The sequence below is a fragment of the Chiloscyllium punctatum genome, chromosome 48 (assembly GCF_047496795.1).
Source record: "Chiloscyllium punctatum isolate Juve2018m chromosome 48, sChiPun1.3, whole genome shotgun sequence".
In the NCBI taxonomy this organism is placed as follows: Eukaryota; Metazoa; Chordata; class Chondrichthyes; order Orectolobiformes; family Hemiscylliidae; genus Chiloscyllium; species Chiloscyllium punctatum.
In genome coordinates, this window is record NC_092786.1 from 56,067,304 (window position 1) to 56,081,344 (window position 14,041).

The following is a 14,041-nucleotide window of genomic DNA, read 5'->3' on the forward strand; positions in this document are numbered from 1 at the left end:
AAGCCTTTGATAAAGTCCCACATAGGAGGTTAGTGAGCAAAATTAGGACACATGGTATTGGGGGCAAAGTACTGACTTGGATTGAAAATTGGTTGGCTGACAGGAAACCACGAGTAATGATAAATGGCTCCCTTTCAGAATGGCAGGTGGTGATCAGTGGAGTACCGCAGGGATCAGTACTGGGACCGCAGCTTTATATAATATATATTAATGAGAAAGAAGATGGTATTAATAATAACATTAGCAAATTTGCTGATGATACAATGCTGGGTGGCAGGGTGAAATGTGAGGAGGATGTTAGGAGATTACAGGGTGACCTGGACAGGTTAGGTGAGTGGACAGATGCATGGCAGGTGCAGTTTAATGTGGAAAAATGTATGGTTATCCACTTTGGTGGCAAGAACAGGAAGGCAGATTACTACCTAAATGGAGTCAAGTTAGGTAAAGGGGCAGTACAAAGAGATCTGGGTGTTCTTGTACACCAGTCAATGAAGGTAAGCATGCAGGTACAGCAGGTAGTGAAGAACGCTAATAGCATGCTGGCCTTCATAACAAGAGGGTTTGAGTATAGAAGCAAAGAGGTTCTTCTGCAGCTGTACAGGGCCCTGATGAGACCGCACCTGGAATATTCTGTGCAGTTTTGGTCTCCAAATTTGAGGAAAGACATTCTGGCTATTGAGGGAATGCAGCGTAGGTTCACGAGGTCAATTCCTGGAATGGCGGGACTATCTAATGTTGAAAGATTTGAGCGACTGGGCTTGTATACCCTTGAGTTTAGAAGGATGAGAAGGGACCTGATTGAGACGTATAAGATTATTAAAGGATTGGACACTCTGGAGGCAGGAAACATGTTTCCACTGATGGCTGAGTCCCGAACCAGAGGACACAGCTTAAAAATACGGGGTAGGCCATTTAGGACAGAGATGAGGAGAAATGTCTTCACCCAGTTTCTGGGTGGGTGTGTGGAATGCTCTGCCCCAGAGGGCAGTGGAGGCCCAGTCTCTGGATTCATTTAAGAAAGAGTTGGATAAGCTCTCAAGGATAGTGGAATCAAGGGTTATGGAGATAAGGCAGGAACAGGATACTGATTAAGGATGATCAGCCATGATCATAATGCATGGCGGTGCAGCCTCGAAGGGCAGAATGGCCTACTCCAGCACCTATTGTCTATTGTCTATTAACAGACCAAGACACATGAATAGAAAGCAGGACAGAACACCAGCGCTTCACCGGAGGTTCACTGATGATGACGAAGCATCTGAAAACAAACCTTCCAGCTCAGCGAGCTAACTTGCATCCAACATTATCTGTCTTTGTCCCTAGCTCAGCTTGTCTGGTGAACACCTTTGTTCATGCCGTTGTCACTTCAAGTCTCTTTTTTTTAAAAATCTCAAGTCTTTATTGTTTTGAATTCTTGGCAGCTCTGACATTGTCCCTCCGTTAACACTGAATGCTTCCTGTGTCTAGTCACATTGTAACCGTTTCCCCTATGCTCCTGGTCAAGTATCATCTTTACTTTGAAATGCTTGTCCTTGTTCTCAAGTCTCCCCCCCCCACCCCTGTAATTTCTGTTTTTCCACCCCTCTCCTACCTCTGTAATTTGTCTTTCCCCCCCTCTCCTACCCCTGTAATGTCTCTCTTCCACCCCTGTAATTTCTGTCTTTCCACCCCTCTCTTATTCCTGTAATTTCTGACTTCCCCCCCCCCCAGTAATTTTTGTGTTTTCCCCTCCCCACACCCGTAATTTCTGTCTTTCCACCCCTCTCCTACTCCTGTAATTTCTGACTCCCCCCCCCCCTCGTAATTTCTGTCTTCCCCCTCCTACCCCTGTAATTTCCTCCATCTCTACAGCTCTAGACTTTCTGCCCCTTTATGTCTCCTGATTTAATTGCTACCTTGAATTCAGCTGCTGGAGTGCCAAGTCTGGAAGTCACATTGCTCTCTCCTTTTTAAGATGCTCCTTAAACTCTATCTCTCTGAGCAAACTTTTGGTCATTTGTCCTAATCTAGTTTGGTGATGCATTTTATTTGAGAAAGCATGTATTTTATTATATCGAAGAGGCTGTACATGAGATGCACAGACCACACAGCTTTTTCTATACAGATGTGATTGTGAAAAGAAGTGAAGGAATAATTCACGTGACTGGTTAGTTGGTGTTTTTTTTAAACCTTGTCCATTGCCAACTTTATGTACCTTTTATAAACTCACTAGCCCAAGAAATGTTAGTTGCTGCTCTGATGCCTTAAGTAAAGCAGCAAATCTGCAGCAGGTGGCACTGTTGCACTGTGGTAATATTTTGAAGCAGTTTTGGAAAATGTTAAGGTGCGACTGGAGTTCGGGATTCACTTGTGCTAAGGACCTTCCTTTCTCAAAAATGGAATGAGGAAAAATAATCCAAGTGCTGCTGAGCTGCATGTTAACTCTTTGTTTCTAGCCATTGCCTTGATCAAGCAGCAAAACATTGTATAGAAAGATTTAATGCTTGGGAAAACCTTAAATTGCTCCAACTAAGCAAACATTAATATGACAACTTTATGTTAAATGATGGTTTCAGGGGGATGCATTTTCAGCTTAAGAACCTGGAGATGCACAACTCCTTCAGGCTGATAGGAAAGCAGGTAAAAGGTAAAATTGTCAACGTCCAGCAGGGGTGTTTGTTAGAGAGAAGTGACTGCTTAGTGGGTTGAACTTGGGGTCACTCTCCCTCAGGCGAGGGAGGGGAGGTTGAGAAGGCAGAACCTTTGCGGTGACCTCAGCCACTGTGGGAATTGAACCCTTGCTATTGGCCTCACTCTGCAAACCAGCCGTCGTGCTACCTGACCGAAAGCTCAAGCTTGTGGATACTGCAGATCTCCACACCTGACTCAATCATTCCCAATTTTTCTTCTGTGTGCTGTCTGCAAGGGCCTGAATAGAAGTCAGTGTTGTTCCCCTGCCCTTTCACCACTTCCAGGTTCATGACTAGAATTTGTCCCTAATCAACATAACTTGGCACTCTCCTGCAGAGAGAAAAGGAGTTTGTATTTAGATGGCATCTCAGTCAAAGCACTTTGCAGCCACTCTTTGATAGTCACTGCTGTAGTGGGAGATATTTAACAGTTTGCATAACTGGGATCTTGCTATGTGATAGCACATAGGAATTCCTGATGAAGAGCTTATGCTTGAAACGTCGATTCTCCTGTTCCTCGGATACTGCCTGACCGGCTGTGCTTTTCCAGTGCCACAGATTTTGACTCTGATCTCTAGAATCTGCAGTCCTCGCTTGCTCCTTCTTGCTATGTGATGGTCAGTTCTGAAGAAGGGTCACTGGACCCGAAACATTAATCCTGCTTTCTCTCCACAAACGCTGCCAGAGCTGAGTTTCTCCAGTAATTTCTACTTTTGTTTCAGATTTCCAGCACCAGCAATTATTTGGTGGGTTTTTTTTTGTTAATGATTAGTTTTGTTTTGTGATGTTGGGGGGTAAGGACCAAAACACTGCATTTGAAATTATTTGAAAATATTTGAAATTTATCAAGCACAACATGTTAAGAGCCCCTGAGGGATCATTCACCCCTGTATAGTTTGTTTTTAAGTTCTTCTGATGTGTCAGATCTAAATTTATTCTGGAGTCAATCAGAAATATGAGCTAGGGGAACAAAAACAAACATTACTGGAACAACTTAGCAGGTCTGGCAGTACCTATGTAGAGAAAGCAGAATTAATGGTTTGGGTCCAGTGACCCTTCTTCAGAACTGAAAGAGGCCATTCAGCCCCTTGATCCTGTTCTGCCATTCAATGAGATCATAACCAACCGACCTATGTTACCGTTTTACTGCACTATCCCTGCAGCTCTTGATGTTTGTAGTATGTGGGAATTTATTTATCTCTGTCTTTAATATACTGTACTGAGCTACCACAGGTCTATGGTGGAAAATTCCAATCATTCACTAACCTCCAAGTCTACCATCATTACAGTCTTGGACCAAACATAGACAGAGGAGCTGAATCCCAGGGGTGAGTGAGAGTGATTACCCCTTTTGCTATCAAGGCAGCAGTTGCGAATGGCAGCGAGGAGCTGCAGCAAAGCAGGAATCAATGGGAATTGGGTCAGGGATTGGAAATGACTTCCCCCACTGCTTGGAATTGCATCCAGCACAGTGGAAGACAGTTGTGGTTGTTGGAGGTCAGTAATCTTTGGCACAAGCAGTTCCTTAAGCTAGTGTTCTCGGCCTAACCATCTTCTGCAGCTTCATTGATGATCTTGCCTCCATCCCCATTACTGACCAGGAGAGAGATCAAGCCCAAAGTGAAAGGGAAGAGAGAGATTGAGCCTTCATGGGGAAAGTCCAGCATGGACTCTGCAGGCCCGTGAATAATGAAGGACAGTAATTTGGAACATCGAACCTATTTCTTTACTTTTCTATTTTTTACCTGTGTCACTTGCACTTGAGATGGTGACGTTGTACACTTTTTCACTTTACTCCTCTTTCCCTGTACTTGAGTACATGTGACAGTAAAGCCTAGTTCTAACTTTAAATTGGCTGTGACATTTCCCACATTACAGCAGCATCTGTGATGTGTAAAGGTGCTACGTAAATGTAAATTACTTTCTACAGGGCTATCAGTGACCTATTAAGAAGGTAAATATGGGAGTGTGACTGAGTTTACATCAATCTCTGGATCACCAACCCCCACCATGTGAACAGCAGCTAAAACTTCACAGACTGAATATATTGACTCACCATTTGCTGACCCTACTTCCTGAATGCACAACATTGTATAACATAAATAGAAAATGTGAAAAGCCTGTGGTGATGTGTGATGTGGAAAATCATAAGACATAAGGAGGAAAGATAAGCTTTGTGTTTTTAGCACTAGAATAGTTTTGATCATATGCAAGATGACCTCTGAAAAACACACAATGGTCTTATCTGTGTTCCTTCGAGAATATCAATATACAGTACCTGAGTTTTTAAAGAAGCCTTTTGTTCTTAGCAAACATTGTAGATAGCTGCAGTCCTCCTGTGTAACTACAGTTGCACTAGTAACTCAGTTAATGTAAATCTCAAGGGGAGAAGACCCATCCAATAAAGGCTGGAGAGAGGGCAAACCTGAAGAAAATGGATCACCCAAAAAGTGCACATCTACACTTGCCTATTCTCACCGGATTCTTGAAGGTTTCCTTGCATGTCACGCAGTGTCCAGGGACACATCCTTGCAGTCCTGCCGATGGTCAGTTCTTGAGTAGGTCCTGCCTCTCAGTTGGAAAAAAATTGCATTGGGTGATACTCTCTTGACTGAGAGTCAGCTGTCTACGAAAAACGAAGCAACAAGAATGTTCAAAGGACGCAAATATTCTTGACTCTGTCATTCCCTCCCTACATCTCATTGCCTCTCTCTCCTCCATTCCAATGTTCTTATCGTGAGACTCATTAACTCTATCCTCAATCACTCACACTCTTTGATCCCAGTGATTGGATTTAAAATCCAAGGATTTCATTTGAAATTCCCTTCATAATCTTCTCCCACTCATCTCGAGAATGTTAACACACTGTTCCTTGAGCTCTGAACTCTTATTTGTCCTCCCTTTTACTTTGACTAACAACCATCATCTAACCTGGTCCAGTCTTAAAGGCTGTCTCCTTCAAATGTCTCTCTCACTTGTTTTTGTATCCTCCCTAAATCTATTGACACTCCACCAGGAAATAATGAACAGGGTGGAACTCTTCATGAAATGAGAGGCTGGGAGGGTATTTAAGATTATGAAAGGATTTTGATACACTAGCTACACAAATCATATTTCCCCTTGGGGGATGGGGGAGGCCTGAACCAGTGACCTTTAACATAACTAAGTCATGAATAAATCCAGTACAGAGTTCAAGGGAGATTTCATCACTGAGGAAATTAAGATAGTGTGGAACTCGCCAATAGACTGAGGTGAATAACATCAATGCATCTAAGACAGCGAGTGAGAGAAGACTCATATGGAAGATAAACACTGCAATGGGCCGAATGGCTTGTTTCCGTGTGTTAAATTCGTTAAATTGTCACCCTCAATCCTCTTCCTTCTTTCGTGGAACATGGTGACTTCTAACAGTACAAACCTTTCTCACAACCTCTTTCTTTAGTTGTTATGAGAGCCTTCCCAACTCCCCTGAAAAGGCCCCAGGCCTGTATTTTTCCATCTTTTGTGAGGTTATGATACAGGTGCTTCATCAATGCTGGAGAGATGGAATTGACTCCTGATGAGGATCATCATTCCCAGGACAGGAGCTAACATGAAGAGATGGTGAGCTGGTCAGTGACAGGAGGCTGGGAAAGATGTGAATGAGATTTTGTACTGAACTCTGAAATTTCCAGAGTGCCTCTGAAAAGTGCTAATACAAACAACGAGGATTTTAACAGGTGCTTCTGAGCTGTTCACTGGGCTGTGAGAATGAGCCGAGAATTTAATCAGCGATTAATTTTATCATATTGACTTTGCAGTTTGCGACAAAATGTCAACATTAGCTCTGTCAACAATGAAAGAGTTGCTATTTGTACAGCCAACAGTGAGATGGCAATGACACAAAGAACATTGGAGGTCACAGGGAAGGGAAGAGGGACTTTATTACAGTTTTCTGGACAAGTGTAAATGGCACAGTATGTGCAGTGGGTATTCCCATTATTCACATTGTCCAGTTATTGCTCATGGCTGGTGCATGTGAGATGGAGGAATTACCTTGGGTGGTACTTGGTAATCCAGTTCTCGTTGTGTTTGTCTCATGGGTGGATTCACCTGTAATCCCTATGAAAATATTGACCCTGAGCACCTACACTTTGTTCTCCAGTGAGCATAACAACTGTCAAGTGTTTGTAGGGACAAATATCACATGGTCATGCAGCCTTGCCAATGGAAAACTCAACTTAATGAGCGATTAACTGCTTCCTAATCAGCTTGTCTTTCGTCCTTGCTGAAGGAGACTGTTTTCCCAGCTCCTTTGTTGTTTTACTGAGTCCCAGTGATGGAAGTGTTCCAGAGTTCACTGTTCCTCAGGCATGTGTTTATTGCTCCTGCCAACTGCTTTGGTGACACAGGCGGGAGCTGCCTCCTTTCTTTGTGCTTCTTGTTCAGAAGATCACAGGCTCCAGTCCAAGAACCTGGCCTGGCTCTCCCACTGAGGGAGTGCTGCACTGTCAGGGCTGCATCCATTACCATCAAATGCTAAACTAGCGTTCCCTCTGGTGAATGCACACGGCCCCATGTAATATTTTAAGAAGGAGCAGTAGACGTTCCTTCCCGTTCATTATTTAGCCCGGTCATTTATCACGTTACTATTTAGAGAGGTCGACAGCATAGTAAAAGGCCCCTTGGAACATTGGGTCTGCACTGGTCAGAAACAAGCACCTGTCTATTCTAATCCCATTGCCCAGTATAACCTGATATGCCTTGGTATCATAAATGCACATTGAAATATTGATGAGATTATGAGGGTTTGTGCCCCTATCACCCAGACAAGCAGTGAGCTCTGGATGCCAACATGAATAAGGAACCAGAAGACTGAAGTTCTCAAGAAGAGACTAGACTCAAAAGGTTAACTGTTTTTCTCTCTCCACAACTGCTACCTGACCTGCTGAGTTTCTCCAGTACTGGCTGTTTTCAGCATTCTGCATTTCTTTATCTGTTAACGATCCCTATCCCATTGATAACAATTAATCGCTCCAATTCTAACCCCGTGCACATCCACGATTTTAATCGACCCACCATTGGCGACGCTGCCTCCAATTACAGTTAGTTCTTGATTCATGTGGTTGCATTGGAATCCATGACTTTACTCACCTGTCATTTCATCAACACTCCTGGTTTGTGACAACATGATTACTATTAATCACTGATATGTGGACAGAGGTGTAAACAATGCTAGAGGTGGTCTTTATTGGATATTTGGCACTGATTCCTTCCTCTCAGAGGTCAGTGTTTCATTACTAAGTCCCTTACTCACTGTTTCAGCCGATATCCAGCTCTGCCTGGGGCTATTCCATAACTGGTGTCAAATCTCACTTGTAATCAGCATGAGCCTTATTTCAAATATCCAATAAAGGATGGCAATAAGAATTGTCCATGATTCACAGTGGTCAATGCCCGTCTCTGGCAGTGGAAATGGAGACACTGCATTGTGAAATATAGCACAAAGAGCTAGTCTCTGTTAAATAAATGTCAAATTGGTCTTGATGGGACACCTGCACCAACCAACCCCACCGCACCGTGGCTGAACACTTCAACTCCCCCTCCCTGGGGGTTCTGGGACACTTCCATCGCCAAACCCTAACCACCCAACACCCGGATGAAGAACGCCTCATACTCTGCCTTGGAACCCTGCAACCACACAGGATAAATGTGGATTGCAACAGTTTCCTCATTCCCCTCCCCCCACATTATCCCAGTTCCAAGCCTCCAACTCGGCACAGACCTCTTGACCTGTCCATCGTCTTTCCCATCTATTCGCTCCACCCTCCTCTCTGACCTATCACCTTCTCCCCCAGCTTCATCTACCAATCACATTCTCAGCTACCTTCCCCCCAACCCCACCCCCCTCCACCCCTCCATTTATCTCCCAGCCCTTCCAGCCCACAAGCCTCATTCCCAATGAAGGGCTTATGCCTGAAACATCGATTCTCCTGCTCCTCGGATGCCGCCTGACCTGCTGTGTTTTTCCAGCAGCACACTCTTGACCTTGATCATTTCTCGGAAGGTAACCTGACTCTGAGAGGAGTTGGCTGGGTACATGTGCAAAGGATGTCTCCTCTTGCAGAAGAATCTAGAACAAGGAACCATGGCTTAAAATAAAAGATCACCCATTTAAGACAGAGATGAGGGAAAAAAAGTTCCTGAAGGATGTGAAGCTTTGGAATTCCCGTCCTCAAGAGGCACTGCAGGATCTTTAAATATTTTAAAGGCAGAGGGAGATGAATCTCAATGGCCAATGGGGTGAAAGATTACTGGGGGTGTGTAGGAATATGGAGTTGAGAGATCAGCCACAATCTTACTGAATGGGGGAGAGGTTTGAAGGGCTGAATGGCCCACTTTTGTTTCTTTAGTAAAACCAAAATACTGCAGATGTTGGGAATCTGACACAAACACAGCAGGAGAAACTCAGCAGGTCTGGCAGTGTCTGCAGAGCGAGAAACACAGAGTTAATGTGTCAGTCAATGACCGTTTATCAGTCTTAGTATTGAGAATGTTAACAGGGTTGTTGTTGGGAAAGGGTTTTATTGATGACAAGAAACAATGTTTAGTTGTAAATGTTCACAAGCCAAGTGGGTTCTATGTTGCTGTAAAACTTTATTGGCCCAGTAGCTGTCTTGGCTAGACAGTAGCTGTCTTGGCTAGATTGTTGATTAAATCCCTTGAGGAATGAGCAATTCCTATAGTTTCTTGTGTCCACAGTCTGATTGGAGAAAAAATGAACTCACTTCTGCTTTTTCCTCCCTGACTGCTTCCTCCCCTCTCTTTATCTTCTCCCTGCTAAAGGGGACTTGTCTCCAGTCTATTTCACACATATATCTTTGTCAGAGAGCGTGAGCATAGCTGTGTACATTTCCCAGCCTGAATCCCACTAAGAAGTGTTAGCTTATTCATTCCCCTAATGCCGATACAATAAAGTCAGTATAATATCCTCACAAGTAATGATGCAGCCAAACAATGGAACCCAAAACCCTCTTTTCTGAAGATCACAGTGGGTCAGACAGCATCCATGGAGAGAGAGGAAGGTAATGTTTCAAGTCTAGATGACTCCTCATCAGAGCTTCTTCAGAGTCAATTAAGCTCAAAATATCAGCTTGCTGTCTCTCCATGGATGCTGCCTGACCCGCTGCGATCTCTAGCATTTGTTGTGTTCACTAGATTCCAGCACCTGCAGTAATTTACTGTCATCCTCTTCTTTGAATTACAAAATGCATCAACCTGCATTTGTATATTATCTTAAATATCATAAAAAAACAGCCACAGGCTCTTAGAGTCATAGAGATGTACAGCATGGAAACAGACCCTTCAGTCCAACCAGTCCATGCCGACCAGATATCCCAACCCAATCTAGTCCCACCTGCCAGCACCCAGCCCATATACCGACAAATCCTTCCTATTCATATACCCATCCAAATGCCTCTTAAATGTTGCAATTCTACCAGCCTCTACCACTTCCTCTGGCAGCTCATTCCATACACGTACCACCCTCTGCCTGAAAAGGTTGCCCCTTAGGTGTCTTTTATATCTTTCCCCTCTCACCCTAAACCTATGCCCCTCTCTAGTTCTGGACTCCCCGACCCCAGGGAAACGACTTTGTCTATTTACCCTATCCATGCCCCTCATAATTTTGTAAACCTCTATCAGGTCACCCCTCAGCCTCCGACGCTCCAGGGAAAACAGCCCCAGCCTGTTCAGCCTCTCCCTATAGCTCAACTCCTTCATCCCTGGCAACATCCTTGTAAATCTTTTCTGAACCCTTTCAAGTTTCACATCTTTCCGATGACCTCCCAACTCCTGTACTCAATACTCTGACCAATAAAGCAAAGCATACCAAACGCCTTCTTCGCTATCATATCTACCTGTGACTCCACTTTCAAGGAGCTATGAACCTGCACTCCAAGGTCTCTTTGTTCAGCAACACTCCCTAGGATCTTACCATTAAATGTATAAGTCCTGCTAAGATTTGCTTTCCCAAAATGCAGCACCTCGCATTTATCTGAATTAAAGTCCATCTGCCACTTCTCAGCCCATTGGCCCATCTGGTCAAGATCCTGTTGTAATCTGAGGTAACCCTCTTCACTGTCCACTACACCTCCAATTTTGGTGTCATCTCCAAACTTACTAACTGTACCTCTTATGCTCGCATCCAAATCATTTATGTAAATGACAAAAAGTAGAGGACCCAGCACCGATCTTTATGGCACTTCACTGGTCACAGGCCTCCAGTCTGAAAAACAACCCTCCACCACCACCCTCTGCCTTTTACATTTGAGCCAGTTCTGTATCCAAATGGCTAGTTGTCCCTGTATTCCATGAGATCTAACCTTGCTAATCAGTCTCCCATAGGGAGCCTTGTCGAACACCTTACTGAAGTCCATTTAGATCATATCACTGCTCTGCCTTCATCAATCTTCTTTGTTACTTCATCAAAAAACTCAATCAAGTTTGTGAGACATGATTTCCCATGCACAAAGCCATGTTGACTATCCCGAATCAGTCCTTGCCTTTCCAAATACATGTACATCCTGTCCCTCAGGATTCCCTCCAACAACTTGTCCACCACCGAGGTCAGGCTCACTGGTCTATAGTTCCCTGGCTTGTCTTTACCACCCTTCTTAAACAGTGGCACCACGTTAACCAACCTTCAGTCTTCTGGCACCTTACCTGTGACTATCGATGACACAAATATCTCAGCAAAAGGCCCAGCAATCACTTCTCTAGCTTCCCACAGAGTTCTAGGGTACACCTGATCAGGTCCTGGGGATTTATCCACTTTTAACCATTTAAAGACATCCAGCACTTCCTCCTCTGAAATCTGGACATTTTGCAAGATGTTACCATCTATTTCCCTACAGTCTATATCTTCCATATTCTTTTCCACAGTAAATACTGATGCAAAATTTCATTTAATATCTCCCCCATTTTCTGTGGCTCCACACAAAGGTCACCTTACTGCTCTTTGAGGAACCCTATTCTCTCCGTAGTTACCCTTTTGTCCTTAATATATTTGTAAAAACCCTTTAGATTCTCTTTAATTCTATTTGCCAAAGCTATCTCATGTCCCCATTTTGCCCTCCTGATTTCCCTCTTAAGTACACTCCTACTTTCTTTATACTCTTCTAAGGATTCACTCAATCTATCCTGTCCTGACATATGCTTCCTTCTTTTTCTTAACCAAGCCCTCAATTTCTTTAGTCATCCAGCATTCCCTATACCTACCAGCCTTCCCTTTCACCCTGACAGGAATATACTTTCTCTGGATTCTTGTTATCTCATTTCTGAAGGCTTCCCATTTTCCAGCCGTCCCTTTACCTGCGAACATCTGCCTCCAATCAGCTTTCGAAAGTTCTTGCCTAATACCGTCAAAATTGGCCTTTCTCCAATTTTGAACTTCAACTTTTAGATCTGGTCTATCCTTTTCCATCACTATTTTAAAACAAATAGAATTATGGTCGCTGGCTCCAAAGTGCTCCCCCACTGAACCCTCAGTCACCTGCCCTGCCTTATTTCCCAAGAGTAGGTCTAGATTTGCAGCTTCTCTAGTAGATACATCCACATACTGAATCAGAAAATTGTCTTGTACATACTTAAGAAATTCCTCTCCATCTAAACCTTTAACACTATGGCAGTCCCAGTCGATGTTTGGAAAGTTAAAATCCCCTGCCATAACTACTCTATTATTCTTACAGATAGCTGAGATCTCCTAACAAATTTGTTTCTCAATTTCCCTCTGACTATTGGGGGGTCTATAATACCATCCCAATAAGGTGATCATCCCTTTCTTATTTCTCAGTTCCACATTCTGAGGAGTGTGATCAAATACATTTCAACACAGAGTGTAACCCTTGGAGGAAATGGTTATATGATGGGAATATCATGAGACCAATTACTGAGAGGCTCAAGTTGATGCTGTGGGAATATGGTCAACTCCCACATTGACATTGATAACATTTAAATTTAATTTAAAAATCTGGAATATAAAATTACTCTTAGTGTTAGTGACCACAGCTCAGTCATTGGTTCTTGTCGTGCCATCTGGGTCACTAAGGTCTTTCAGGGAAGGACATCTGTCATCCTTAGCTGGTCTGGCCTACACGTGACTCCAGACCCACAGCAACATGGTTGATTCTCTTCTGTATTGGGGGAGTAAAACACAGACTGGGTCACATTCATGTTCTGCCTGCAAAAAAGACCCTTGAGTGTTGACTTCAACACTCCACCGTGTTCCCTGGCCAGTGCTCCAGTGAAGGTCAGCGCGAGCTGGAAGAACAGAACTTCATTTTCCGCTTGGGGACCCTGCAGCCCTCCGGACTCAATATCAAGTTCGATAACTTTCGGGCCTGAACTCCCCCATGTCAGACCCCCTTGCCATGTTACCACATAGTCTGCCATTACACACTACCTATTGTAAGCCACTAACAGTCTCCATTCACAGCTATTCACAGCCAGATCATTATTGACTCCTTCGTCTGGCCAACTGTTCTTAGAACATAGAATATAGAACATTACAGCACAGTGCAGGCCCTTCGGCCCTTGAATTGTGCCAATCTGTGGAACCAATCTGAAGCCCATCTAACCTACACTATTCCATTCTCATCCATATGCCTATCCAATGACCATTTAAATGACTGTAAAGTTGGCGAGTCTACTCCTGTTGCAGGCAGTGTGTTCCACGCCCCGACTACTCTCTGAGTAAAGAAACTACCTCTAACATCTGTCCTATATCTATCACCTCTCAATTTAAAACTATGTCACCTCATGCTAGCTATCTCTGAGGAAAAAGACTCTCACTGTCCACCCTGTCTAACCCTCTGATTATCTTACGCATCTGAAACAAGTCACCTCTCAACCTTCTTCTCTCTAATGAAAACAGCCTCAAGTCCCTCAGCCTTTCCTTGTAAGACCTTCCCTCCATACCAGGCAACATCCTGGTAAATCTCCTCTGAACCCTTTCCAAAGCTTCCACATCCTTCCTATAAGGTGAGTGACCAGAACTGTACACAATACTCCAAGTGTGGCTGCACCAGAGTTTTGTACAGCTGCAGCATGACCTCGTGGCTCCGAAACTCAATCCCTCTAGCCCTCAGCCACCAGTTCCCCATACAGTCACTCCATATGTACAGCCAAAATGCCATGAAATTCAGAGCAGGACCTAATTTTACCAAATCCACGGACCAAGCCAGGCTTGCACTAAAATCTGAAACAAAAAGAGAAATGGCTGAAAAATCTCAGCAGGTCTGGCAGCATCTGTGCAGAGAAACCAGAGTCAATGTTTCAGGTCCATTGACCCTTCAGAACCTGAAAGATTACTGGTCCCAATACATTAACTCTGA